Source organism: Kogia breviceps, chromosome 15 (assembly GCF_026419965.1).
Source record: "Kogia breviceps isolate mKogBre1 chromosome 15, mKogBre1 haplotype 1, whole genome shotgun sequence".
NCBI lineage: Eukaryota > Metazoa > Chordata > Mammalia > Artiodactyla > Physeteridae > Kogia > Kogia breviceps.
Genome location: NC_081324.1, coordinates 56,598,806 through 56,610,975, shown reverse-complemented (window position 1 = coordinate 56,610,975; position 12,170 = coordinate 56,598,806). Strand labels below are relative to the sequence as shown.

The 12,170-nt window shown below is 45.0% G+C and overlaps 1 protein-coding gene across 6 annotated transcripts in view; it reads left to right on the top strand.

The window, feature by feature from the left end:
• The first annotated feature begins 1,188 nt into the window (after window positions 1-1,188).
• The window catches only part of DLGAP1 (DLG associated protein 1), an 858,632-nt gene continuing 847,650 nt past the window's right edge, over window positions 1,189-12,170 (top strand). For all 6 annotated transcript variants that reach the window (XM_059040830.2, XM_067015962.1, XM_067015965.1 and 3 more), the window contains exon 1: window positions 1,189-1,728. The gene's annotated coding sequence lies outside the window, so the exon portion shown is untranslated. The remainder of the gene's footprint in view (window positions 1,729-12,170) is intronic.

Sequence of the window (12,170 nt, the reverse complement as noted above, 5' to 3'; positions counted from 1 at the left end):
CTCTTGAATTGGCTGGGGATAATTTTTAGAGCTTTGTTAAAGCATTATAATCACTGCTGAGGATTTACCTCCATTTCTTGGAATGTTTTGTGGTTTCCAGATTTTTTTTTCCTCTTTAATGGAAAATCACTCAGTGAAATTGCGGAAAAGCGATTATTTATCTGAGTCATATTTTTATGGAAACTGTTGTTCACTTCTCTGTATTTTTAGAAGGGTTTTCTTTAAAAAGGATATTCTATTAATATTTATAATTAGATATCACACAAAGCAGATGCTAAATCTTATGCTATAACTTTATGGGTACAATTACAGAAAGAAGATCATATGCTCTTTAGCATAATGTTCTCTCTGGGAGCTGTAGAACAAAGGGCAGACATTCTCCATGAAGATGCCCATTCTTTTTTGAGTAGAGGGAAACTGGAAGGTGGTGATTAACCACTATTTAACTATTATCATCCATAGTATTGATACTTAAGTGGGTAGAGCAGAAGCTCAATAAACACTTAATTGATTGACTCTTTTCTCTCTTTGACCCAAATCTAAGTTCATCTATTCATACAATATTTATTTCTGTTCTTACTTTGAAGCCTCACGGGTGCTTCCTACTTTCAGAGCACGTGGACGTGTCCTCAGACTGTGTGAATGGGCGTGGCTTCCAAATGCAGTTGGGATGGAGAGCGGGGAGTTTTCTGAGGTCAGAGGATAGGAAGAAAAGGGATTCGTTTTTCTGCTTATCTTTAGGCCAATACCTTGAGAAGCTGGTGGTAAAAATATTGTATAATCTAATCCACAAGAGCCTTCGTTGTACAGATGGGGAAACTGAGGCTCTGGGGGAGGTAATGGCACCCGGTGTGAACGTCAGTCTGGGTGAGTCTAGACTCCTTCCACGACCCCGGCTCCTCCCTGGCGATCGCTCCTTCAAAAATTCTACTAGGGATCCCGAGGATGGAGAGAGAGAAAGGCAAACACCCTCTGCCCGCCAACATGAGTTCCTGTGATAGTGTTGAGCGCTCCCGATGACAAGGTTGGGAACGAGAGCTGTCAGGTGAGGAGGGGCAGGTTCACTTCTCCGAGGACGCTGCGCCGGGAACGCACGGGACACGCCCACTAACGCGCGCGGTCGCCTCGCGGTTCCTTCGAGGGCATGCGGGGCTTTCCCCTCCGAGTAGTGTGAGCGCACTTGCGGCCCGGAGCTGAGCGGGCGTCACCCGCAGGACGCCGGGCGCCTCCCTGCGGCCCGGGCGCACGTGCCTGGGCTGGGTCAGGGCTGGTGGCCCGCCGTAGTAGCCGGGGCGGGTGGGAGTGCTGGCTCCGGGCCGCGGCCGCCGCCCGCCCGCCGGCTCCCGCGGTTGGGCGGAGGAAGCGCGGGACTCCTCCTCCCCACCGTATTAACATGCACCCAGGGGCGGGTGACCAGCCCAGCCTCGCCGCCCCAGCCCGCCGCGTCCAGGCGCTCAGCCGCAGCGCCACAGGCGAGCGCTGCGCTCCGGACCCCGCAGTCCCGAGGACACTGCCTCTCCGACACCTCCGGCCCGGGGGAATCGGGGGAATCGGCGGCATCCGCGGCGGGAGCGGCCGTAGCCTCCTCGGCTCCTCACTCGAGTCCGTCCCATCGCCTCGCTGGGAGCCTGTCCCGGCCACGGGGACACCTCTTTCGTCCTCCCTCCGAGGCTCGCGGGACCGACGGACGGCCGCTGCGACCGAGGCCGGATTGCGGGCAGTGGCAAGGTAACGCCGGGCTGCTCCGGGGGCTGGGGCGTGCGCTCGCGGCGGCGGCCACCGGAGCCCGGGCCGCTGCCACCGCCGCGGTCGCCGCGCGCTGGGCGGCTCTTGCCCGCCGCGCGGTCGCCGCTTCTGTCGCGGGCGGAGGGACTCTGGACTGGGCTCCCCTAGCCGCCGGCCGGCTTCTCCTTTCCCTTCCACCGCCCGGGGCGCACTCCTGCGACCCCCGGGAACCCGGGGACCGGCGAGCCCCTCTCCAGCGTGCGGTTCTCGCGGCTCCCCCCCCCCCCCGGGGCCTGAGGAGAGGACGGATTTCTAATTGCGACAGGGTCCCGGAAGGGGGAGGGGAGGAGAACAACAGTCCCCGTCACGTCCACCGACCAAATTCCCCCCCCCCACCCCAACCCCCGATGCACCTTGCAGGGAAGGAGGGGGCTGCTCCCTGCAGGGCATTTCTCGACTGGCTCCTGGGTCTTTGGCGAGGCAAGTTGTTGCACTTGTATTTTAGGTGACATTTTGGCATTGGTAGTGGAGACAGCCCCCTCCCCTGTGTGTGTGTGTGTGTGTGTGTGCGTGTGCGTGTGTGCGCGCGCGCAAGAGAGAGAGAGAAAGAGAAAGCCAGAGAAGCAGAGACAAAGAGAGACAGAGGCACGCAGGGAGAGACCGAGATACAGAAAGAGAGACACACGCAGAGAACGAACGATCACGGGAGAATCGACCCCCGCCCGCGGCCAAGGCCAAGGCCGATTCCCGGCCACTCGCGGCGCGGGCGGTGAGACCCGATATTCAGCCAACTGAACAGTCGGGGCTGAGCCGGGACCAGACAGGGACACCCCTCCTCCGGGCCGGGAGGGATAACAAATTGCACTTTCATTGGGGGGGCGGCCGCAGCTGCAGGCAGGACTTCGGGGAGCCGCGCGGAGATGGAGATCTTGCCTGCAGGGCTCGGGAGGCTGCGCCCCTCGCGGGAGGCGAGCCAGCCCAGCCTGGCGCGGTGGCCCTGGGAGGCGGTGGGAAGGGGCTGCTCAGGTGCCCGCGCCCCGCGACACTGTCTGTGCCGGCGTGCCGTTCCCGCCCAGGGCTCTCAGGCTCGCCTCCCTCCCGGCCAGGAGGATGCGGAATTTTCTGTCGGAGAAGGGGAAGGGGTTTGAGGCAACGAGGAGGCTGGGACAGGACCCTCTGTGGCAGGGTGGGGGGTGGTGGTGAGATGTTATCTCCTTTCTGGACTCCTGCGAGACTGTCCCCACTTGACACCGTGAGCTTGTCTCCGTTCTTGAGAGATCGATGTTCCTCCTCCCCCACCCTCCACCCCCAGCATAACACATGAAGTTATGGAATTACAGTGATGAAAAACATATCATAAAAGTAACAATTCAAGGCAGATCTTTAGCTTTTAAAGTCTTCTAGAATGGCTTTGTAAACTGGTGATGGATCATTCTGACTTGTAGTCAGATCCTGGGATCCTGGGATGAGGAATGTTCAGAACTAGGAAAGCAATTTTAGGATCAAATGCAAACATCTTGCAAATTATTTTTTACCAGGAAGGAGCTAACTGCCTTTTGACGGTTATTTATAGCCGAATTTCAGCTTCAGGAAGCAACTTTCTATTGGCCTAGGTAATTTTGCATGTAGAGCAGTAATCTTTATCCCAACTTGAACCAAAATGACAGGAAGGCAAGAGATGTTACAAGTATCCTAATTTATCTAATCTCAAAAGGATAAAGTTTTCTTTGCTTACATTTTAAAAAAGGAGAGCCAAAGTCATAAAGAAATATCGAATAACTTTGCAAAACATTTGAAATTTAACCGTTTAGGTTACGAAAACTACCCTTGGTTCAGAAAATTCATATTCTGGCGTGAAATAGGAAAGAAAGTTCATAGAAGTCTGGTGTTAATGGCCTTGTTATTAATTTCCTTTGGGTGTATTAGTTCAGTTTAAAGTTGCTGCAGTAAAGTCACTTCCTTGAAATATTCCTAATTCTAGATCTAAAATTCCATGACTATTAAAACAGCAACAACTGACTCACTTAAGAGAAAGTATTAGCTACTTTGTATGAGAAGGGACTTGAATGCCTTCACAAATATAGGCTATTTTAAAAATTACATCTGCTATTTCTCTCTATATTTCTATCCCAAGGTTAGTTCGCTAAATAAAATATTTGATCTCAAAAATTATAGACAATATAAATATTGGCAAAATGAACTGGTAAACAGATTCTTTAAAAAATTATGAAGTAATTTTCTGACAAAACTCTTCAAGTCACACACTAGCAATTGTGCTTTGGCGGCGGTGGGGGGGAATAATACTTGAGTTTTCCTTATGGGGAATTTTCATGGTTTAGAATCTAATGTAAACTTCATTCTGCCAGGACTAAAACCTTGATATGAGTGATTATTGAAATCAAGACCTTCTTCTCAAAATATTATGTAGCCCATGCAGGGAAATAGCCTAGACTAACTATAAGTTGTTATACTTTCTAAGTCCTTCTAAGCGTAAACGTTCTATTGAATCAAATTTGGAAATACAGATTGCACGCACTTTGATTTAACTTCTACTAGGTTATGTATGCTTTTGTTCTGTATGGCTGTCTAGACTGACTAATTTTAATTTATTTTTTAGATTACTCATTTATTTTTTAGATTACTTTTTGTTGTTGTTGTTGTTTTTTGGCTATGCAGCGCGGCTCGCGGGATCTTAGTTCCCTGACCAGAGATCGAACCCGACCCCCTGCAATGGAAGCATAGTGTCCTAATCACTGGACCACCAGGGAAGTCCCTAGATTGATTAATTTTTAAATATAAATTTAAAACTGGGAAGAGGGGAAATGAAGTTTTACTAACTACTCATTTAGAGATTTGTAGCGTAGTAACAGTTTCATCTACAACTCATTTGAGACAAGTAACATATTCTTTGAATAGCAACTTCTGGAAACAAAGAGTTCAGTGTTCGGATTTTGATTTCATGTAATATTTCAAATTCAGAAAGAATAGTAATATGCCACCTAAATGTGTGTTTTCAGAGTGAAGTTTCTATGACAGATTCACATTATGGTATCTTCTGGATCATTCCCACAAATTGTTCTTCCCTTATTCAGAGCAGCTCTGCTCCATGCAGAAGGATCTGTTTCCTCTCAGGAAGCATTCCATTGGAAGACTGTCATGAAGCTTTCATCTCTACAGAAACCATGCTTGCCTCTCATGGTTAATCTAAGGAAACAATGTAGTTGTAAGTTCTTTTGTTTCTTTTTCTCCTTTATCCTGCTAAAGGAGCATTCTTAAAGCAGGAGCATCATGAAAGGACTTTTGAAAAATCTGAACACTTGTCTCCAATCCTCACCTCCCACACTTACAATCTATGCCTTATATCTATAAGATGTTGTTTTCTTTGTACATTTTTGTTTTAAAGAAACACAATCACAAGAAGACCCTTTGTCTAGAATTCTAAAAATTTTGTGCCACAGATACACTTGGAGGTTCAAAAGCACCCCATCATGTCTTGTGCCATCTCTTATTTCCAGAAGATCCTCAGGGCTTGTAATTCCTCATTTTTTTTTTTTTTTTTAAATCATGGGGAATGTGTAGGCTGCTTCCTGTTACTCCCCAGTGAAGGTGACTTTCATTGTGTGGTCTCTCAGGAATTGCCACAGATGTGGTTCCTAGGAAGGTCTAAACCATTCTTCTACCACAGAGGAGGACTTAGAACTAATCATCAGTCTTTCACTGTAATTTATTAAACATCCACTGACAACACATTGTATGAGATACCAGGTACCAGTTCCTTTTCTTCTAACACATACCTCTTTGGCTTATGCAAAATGTATATTTGCTATGTATAATATACCATTAATGCATACCAAAATTTGTTACCTCTTTTTTTTGGTAACCCTGCAACACACAAACCACCTGCTAAGGAAAATGTGTGGTTGAGGGCAGAGAAAATGGGATGTGGATATAAGGTGGTTAAAATGGTGAATGGCTTTTCTTTGAGGTCTTTTCTTCCTTTCTCTGATTGCACAGAGGTTGGTATTGCATGTGAGCTGTGCTGACCCACAAATTTTACATCTTTTAGTCTAGACAATGGTAGGGCCAGACAGCTGGTGTACCAGTGAGAAACTGGAGATCTTCTCTGCCTTTATTGACCTAAGGTTTTTCCTGGATGGTGTTTATTGTTTTCTCCTTCCTGCAGGAGGTAATGATTACTAGGTAACAAGTGACAGCCCACTTGGGAGCCCAGCTCATGCCCAGGGAACCCTCTGGATCTGTAGCCATGGATCTTTGGCTCAGATTCTTGGGCCTTTTCTTTCCTGGGTAGGTGAGAACCCGCATAGTGGGGGATATCATTGCCCAGTTTGGGGTTGTTGTGAACTAGATATCAGTGCTCTGGGTCTTCTCTGAAGATGCAGACCCACCCTCCTCCTGGGATTTGCCTGACACTATACTGTTCATTTTCGCATTCATTTATCATGGTTTGTTCCTCTGTTGTCATGGACAATTTCTATATCTTCTCCCAACGTTTCTTGTCAGATTTGTAAGCAACGGCACAAAAGCAAGTGTGAAGGGTGTGGTTTGGCAGTATATTAACTGCCCGATCCTGCCAGGACTTCTTAGGATTCAGCCGATTGGTAGTCTCATTGGAGCCATGGATGAGCAATTAGGAGAGGAGGATTTGTGCTGGGACCTGAGCATCTCCTTGCTCCTGCATCCCCATCTGCACCGGGAGGGCTCAGAGGCATTTCAGTGGCTCCATCAGGCTGCTTGTGGGAAGGTCTCTCTCTCTCTCTTTCTCTCTCTCTCTCTCTCTCTCTCTCTCTCTGGGCGCATTTCCAGCTCTGCTGCTTTACTCCCTGACACGGTTTTGGCTAATTTGGAAACATCTGCTAGAGTAACTTCCCTTTTAATTCTACTACAGGAGAACGTTTATGAGTATTCTGATAGGAGGACTGGCATTAACCCTCACTCTAACCTCCAGATTACATCCTTGCCCTGGGGACCCTTGCTTTCTGGGTTTCAGTTTCAGTGGAAACTCAGTGTGATATCTTTTTCCCGGCTAGAAATTTCCCCTGGTAGATAGCACGGAGATTTCTTTGCAAGACACAGGCTGCCATTGAAGAGGAAAATGGCATTTTGATCTTGTCTCAGACTTTGCAAACAGCTCTTCCTTGATATGATTCATCAGACTAGTCTAGCAAGAAGGCAAGACACAGTCACTCTCCTCGAAGCTCTTTACCCAGACACCAACTCAGAAGCAAAGTCACCTTTTCTGTCAGACAGGGATGAGCTTTCCCACTTGGAGGCTGGGAAGGGGCAACAGGGGAACCTTGAAGCAGTAACACATTTAGAAGTTTCCTGTGTGAACTCCCTGTAACATGTTTCTTACATTATTTCCATTTCCCTAGACCTCAGCTGAAAGGTCATTTAATCAGTGAAGCTGTCCGGTTGCAGGCAGCTTAGTTGCCTTGATACTTTTTGCCATGGTCCTTTTACAGTAAATAATGATGCCTTGACTTTTGTGGTTATCTGATCGATTGTCTTCCCCGCTGAACTATGCGTTCCATGAGATCAAGGACTAAAATAGCATGTTCACAAAGTATCACTGACTCCTAGCACAGCACCTGGGACTTAGTAAGTGGTCAGTAGACATTGACTGAGTGAATGAATGAATAATGAGTGCATGCAAATCTGTATTCCAACTGTGTAAAGACCGTAACCCTGAAGGTAGTATTACATGGCTTTTGCATGGCCCTCCTTGCGGTGTCATCCTTTGGTCCTAAGTTTCTTCTGATAACACCTGGTAAACACAGGGCCGATCCCAGCATGGCCAGCATGTGATGGGTTAGGTTGTTCTCTGTTTCCAGCTACGGAAACTACAGTCTTCTGGCCAACAGAGGGAGGTTCTGAAATAAGATAAGGATTGAAAAAACAAAGCAATACAAACCCCTTCCCCCTGGAAAAAAAAACCCTCTTGCCCCTTTTCCTTTCTCCTCCTTCTCACTCAAGCATAGGAATAGCTTAACCACCCCACTTGCCTTTATCAGATTCCACCCCCTCCCCCGGCCCTTTGATGCTAAACACAAACTTCTTTCCCACCTTTACCCCAGAGGATCAAGCATTCCTTCCTGTGTCTCCACTGAATCTGACGCACATTTATTTATTTTAAAACATCTATTTATTTATTGATTTGGCTGCATTGTGATTTATTTATTAGTTTCAGTGTGCGGGATTTTTTGTTGTGGCGCAGGACTCTAGAGCTCACGGGCTCAGTAGTTGCGGTGGGTAGGTTTAGTTGTCCTGTGGCGTGTGGGACCTATGTTCCCTGACCAGGGATCAAACCCAAGTTCCCTGCATTGTAAGGTGGATTCTTAACCAGAGGACTGCCAGGGAAGTCCTTGATGCATACTTATATTCCATTTTCTGTTGATGTGCTGGCCAACGTCTATGAGACCATAAGTTCAAGGGATAACAGAGATAGGGGCTAGGAGAGGGGTTGCTGATGGAAGGGATGCAAATGTTCACTGAGGATTGAAAGGTTGAATCAGATCACAGGGATGGGAGGTATGAAGTGGGAGCGGGAGAAGTGGCTACAGCTGACTTTCTTGCTGGAGGTTGATTTCTGTAGAGGTACTTACTTAGAACCTATGTGGGGTGGCTCTTGATCGTAGGGGATGTTGGAATCTACCATTTAAAATTATATGGGTTCACAGCCTCCTTGGTATTTCCATGACTTTTTTATACTAGTTTCTGGCCAGGCAAGTAGTACATTCTGTCCGATCTGCACTTCTGAGACACTGGAACGATGAGGTGTGGTGGGCCAGTGGCACGGGTGTGCTAATCTGCCCTTGCCCCTGCCCCCAGCTTTAGATGTTACACCACTGCTCAGCCTTAAAGATCTGCGAGGCAATGTAAGACTCAGCATGGACATGACCCATGTTTTTGTAATAATGCATCATCATTTTTCTAGATTTGCCTCTACTTTATCAGTAATTTAAAATATTCTGCTTTGATGCTAAGAATACCAAGGGATTTAGATGATCCATGGCAGATATTTGGCATGGATATAGCCTTTCCAAGGACAGGCGAACAAGCAAATGAAATCATATGATCTTCCTTGTATTCATGAGTAGGGAGACTGTCGAAGTGCAAAATATAGTTCATATCCTTGGGCAGCTGAAAATCGAACCCAAAGGAATGGGATCCTTTTGGAATGCTTCCTAAAGAGGATGGTCTTATATTGGACTTTCCTAGATGGTAAGAGTTAAGTAGGAGGAAGGGATGACTTTTCAGATAAAGCAAAACTTTGACAAAGACATGGAGATGCAATCCAACTTGGCAGATTGCTGGCTCAGGGAGATGGTCTTCTGCACCAGCTTCTCTAGTGCATTTTAATTAGACGTGGAAATGAATTTGACTGAGAAGGAGGGAGGCACACTCTGGATGGTTTTACTGATGACTCAAGAATGTTTAGCATTGATAGGAGCATTGAAGGACTTTGTATAGACAGTGACATGGAGAAGTGGCCTCTGGGACAGTTGGAAGTGGATCGGTCTGCCACCAGATGGGGACAGAGGGACACCTTAGGGGGCTGTTGTGCTAATTGAGATATAAATGATGGGCTCCAGGTGGAGGGAAGTCAGAATGGGAGAAGAGAAGACATGAAATATTTTGGAAAATTTTCAAGTAATGGTCGACTCTTTTCTTTCTCTGTTACTGTGTACCTGTGCCTCAAACTACTTTTCAGTTCTTCATTATAAATTGAGAATTATTGTGAAATGTTTCAGCAACACAAAAAATTAATATTACGATAAACACCTGTAAAAAGATTTACTTTTCTGAAGACCTATCAAAGTCACTGTGAGTCTCCTCAAACTCTGACCTTGAGACCATGAGGGCAGCAGCCATGACCATTTTTACTACCCTGCATCCCCCAGACTCTAGCACAAACCTGGAACATGATTGGTTGGTCCTCAGATGTGTGAGTGAGAGAAGGCACAGCTGGCTCCCTTCATGGCTCAGCTCCATTTCTTTTTCCTTTTTAAATTTTTTATTGAAATATAGCTGCTTTACAATATTGTATTAGTTTCAGATGTACAGCAAAGTGATTCAGTTATACATATATTTTATACATGTATATAAAAATATATATATATACACTTTTTTAGATTCTTTTCCTTTATAGGTTATAAAATATATATATATATATATATATATATACACACTTTTTTAGATTCTTTTCCTTTATAGGTTATCTAGGTTATTACAAGATATTGAGTAGAGTTCGCTGTAGGAGTTCCCAGTAGGTCCTTGTTGTTTATCTCTTTGATATACAGTAGTGTGTACATGCTAATCCCAAACTCCTAATTTATCCCTCTCCCCTCCATTTCTTAGTCTCTTACATCAAAACTCTTCTCCACCATGACCACCTCTGCTTGTCAGGACTGTGCTATTCTGGCCCTTCTTTCCTCTTCCTCTGTTTCTTTTTCCTTCAAGTATTTAAATTCTGTCGAATTGACAAATCACCAGCAGCACATTCTCCTCGGGCCAGGAGAAGAGGAGTCTGGAATTTTCTCTTCCCTTCATGTCCTTCTGTACAGTTTGAGTGTTTTACCATGAGCAAGAATTTCTTTTAAAATCATTGTTTCATTGCTTCCTCTATCCTTCAAGGCCCAGTCAAATCTTGCCTCTCACATGAAGCATTTTATGACCATTCCAGCCCAGGGTAAACTGTCCTCTGAGTTCCAGTTGCATTTTTCTGGATCATTTACTTTATGATGTACATTTTAAACATTTTATGTGAATACTGCTAGATTTTAAGCTCCTTCAAGTGATGAATTGGCTAATGTGCTTTTTGTCTGTCTTCTAGGCCTAAACCCAGTAGCCAGCAGAGTGTTTTGTTTTTTTTTTTTTAGGAGGTGGCAGCTGCTTTCTTGATGATTGTAATTAGTTATTGGAGATGGCTTGGGCTGAGTGGAGACTTGGAGTGTGAGGACATTGGGAATAGTGACATTACTGGAACATGTAAGGATCTGGAATAAGAGGCTAAATTGTGGTGATAAAAATTTGAGCTCTATTTTGGTTATGTTGATTTTTGATATGACCTGTCCCATCAGCAACTTGGGAAACATTAAACCTGAGTTTCAAGAATTGATAAAGATTTGAGGTGTTGATTAGGGTGTTCTCTGCTGGAAGTCGATCATTAGATTCAGGATACTAGCAGCTGTTTCTATGTTTCAGAGAGGAATCTTACTCCTCACCACCCCCAGTCCTGATTCTACTATTCTGATATCTAACTAACTAGATGACTTTGGGCAAGTTCTTTCATTTTTCGGAGTTCAGTTTCCTCACATGAACAAGGAGGATAACTAAACTTACATGTCAGAGGTTTTGAAAGGACTCAGTGAGCCAACCTTTGTAAAGTATCTCGTTTAATGGTGGGCTTATGGTGGGCAAATAATAAATGCTGTTATTAACAATACATTTTTATCTGAAAGAGCTCATCTGCCAACCATCTTTTTATAACAGAGTAGCACCTTGGTTTTAAAGGTGCTATTTTAAAATAATTTAAAAATTATTTAGTCATGAAAGATTTTTTTTCTCCTAGTGAAAATTCCTAGACCTGCTTTCATTTTCCCTAATTATCTGATGACAGTGAGAGCAATTCACTGAACAAGTACAATAATAGCTAATATTTATTGAGCAACCCTGGTCTTTGGACTCTGGCAGTAGTGACTTTAGGCTCCATAGGCTGCATTTACAGGGAAAGAGGCCCACGGCCCCTACAGTTCAGCCCTATCTGATGTGGTACCATATGCTGTGAGGAGAGTACAAAAGAAATCAAAGTCATGTCTTTCTCCCCAAGGAAGATTTAATTGTGAAAAACTTAATGCAGCTAAAGCAACATGCAAAGTGTACATTTTAATTTACTCTGAGCAGAATGCATATTTATTAAGGCAAGATGGGATATGGAAAAGGTCCCTAGGCTAACCAGAAAGAGGCAGTCATGCTTGACCCTAACAGAGGAGCATCTTTTAATGGTCACGGTGAGCCCCGGGTCCATTGTACTTTGGCAGGTGGAGCACTCGTCTTCTGATTGCATCCACGTTTTTCTGCTGCGTGTGGCTTATCTTCTGCCTCCAAGTCATGTGTCTTCATAAAGCTCACAGTGAAGACTCAGCTGTATCTTCACAGCTTCTCTCTTAGAAGGGGCTCAGCAGATAAAAACCAATACTAAACAGAATGAGAACTTTACTGATTGATTAGATGGGAAAATTCCATTGTTTTTTCATTAAGGGAAGGATTTCTGGGCAGTTACGTCTAGATTATTTGGGTTTTGTAGGATTTTTATCTGTTATAGCAGCATGATATTTCATGTTTTTGTGATTTAGGTTTAAAACCCCTTACACCCAAATACAAAATACTTTTTCACATCCTTAATTCTTTCAGGGAATCCTCTT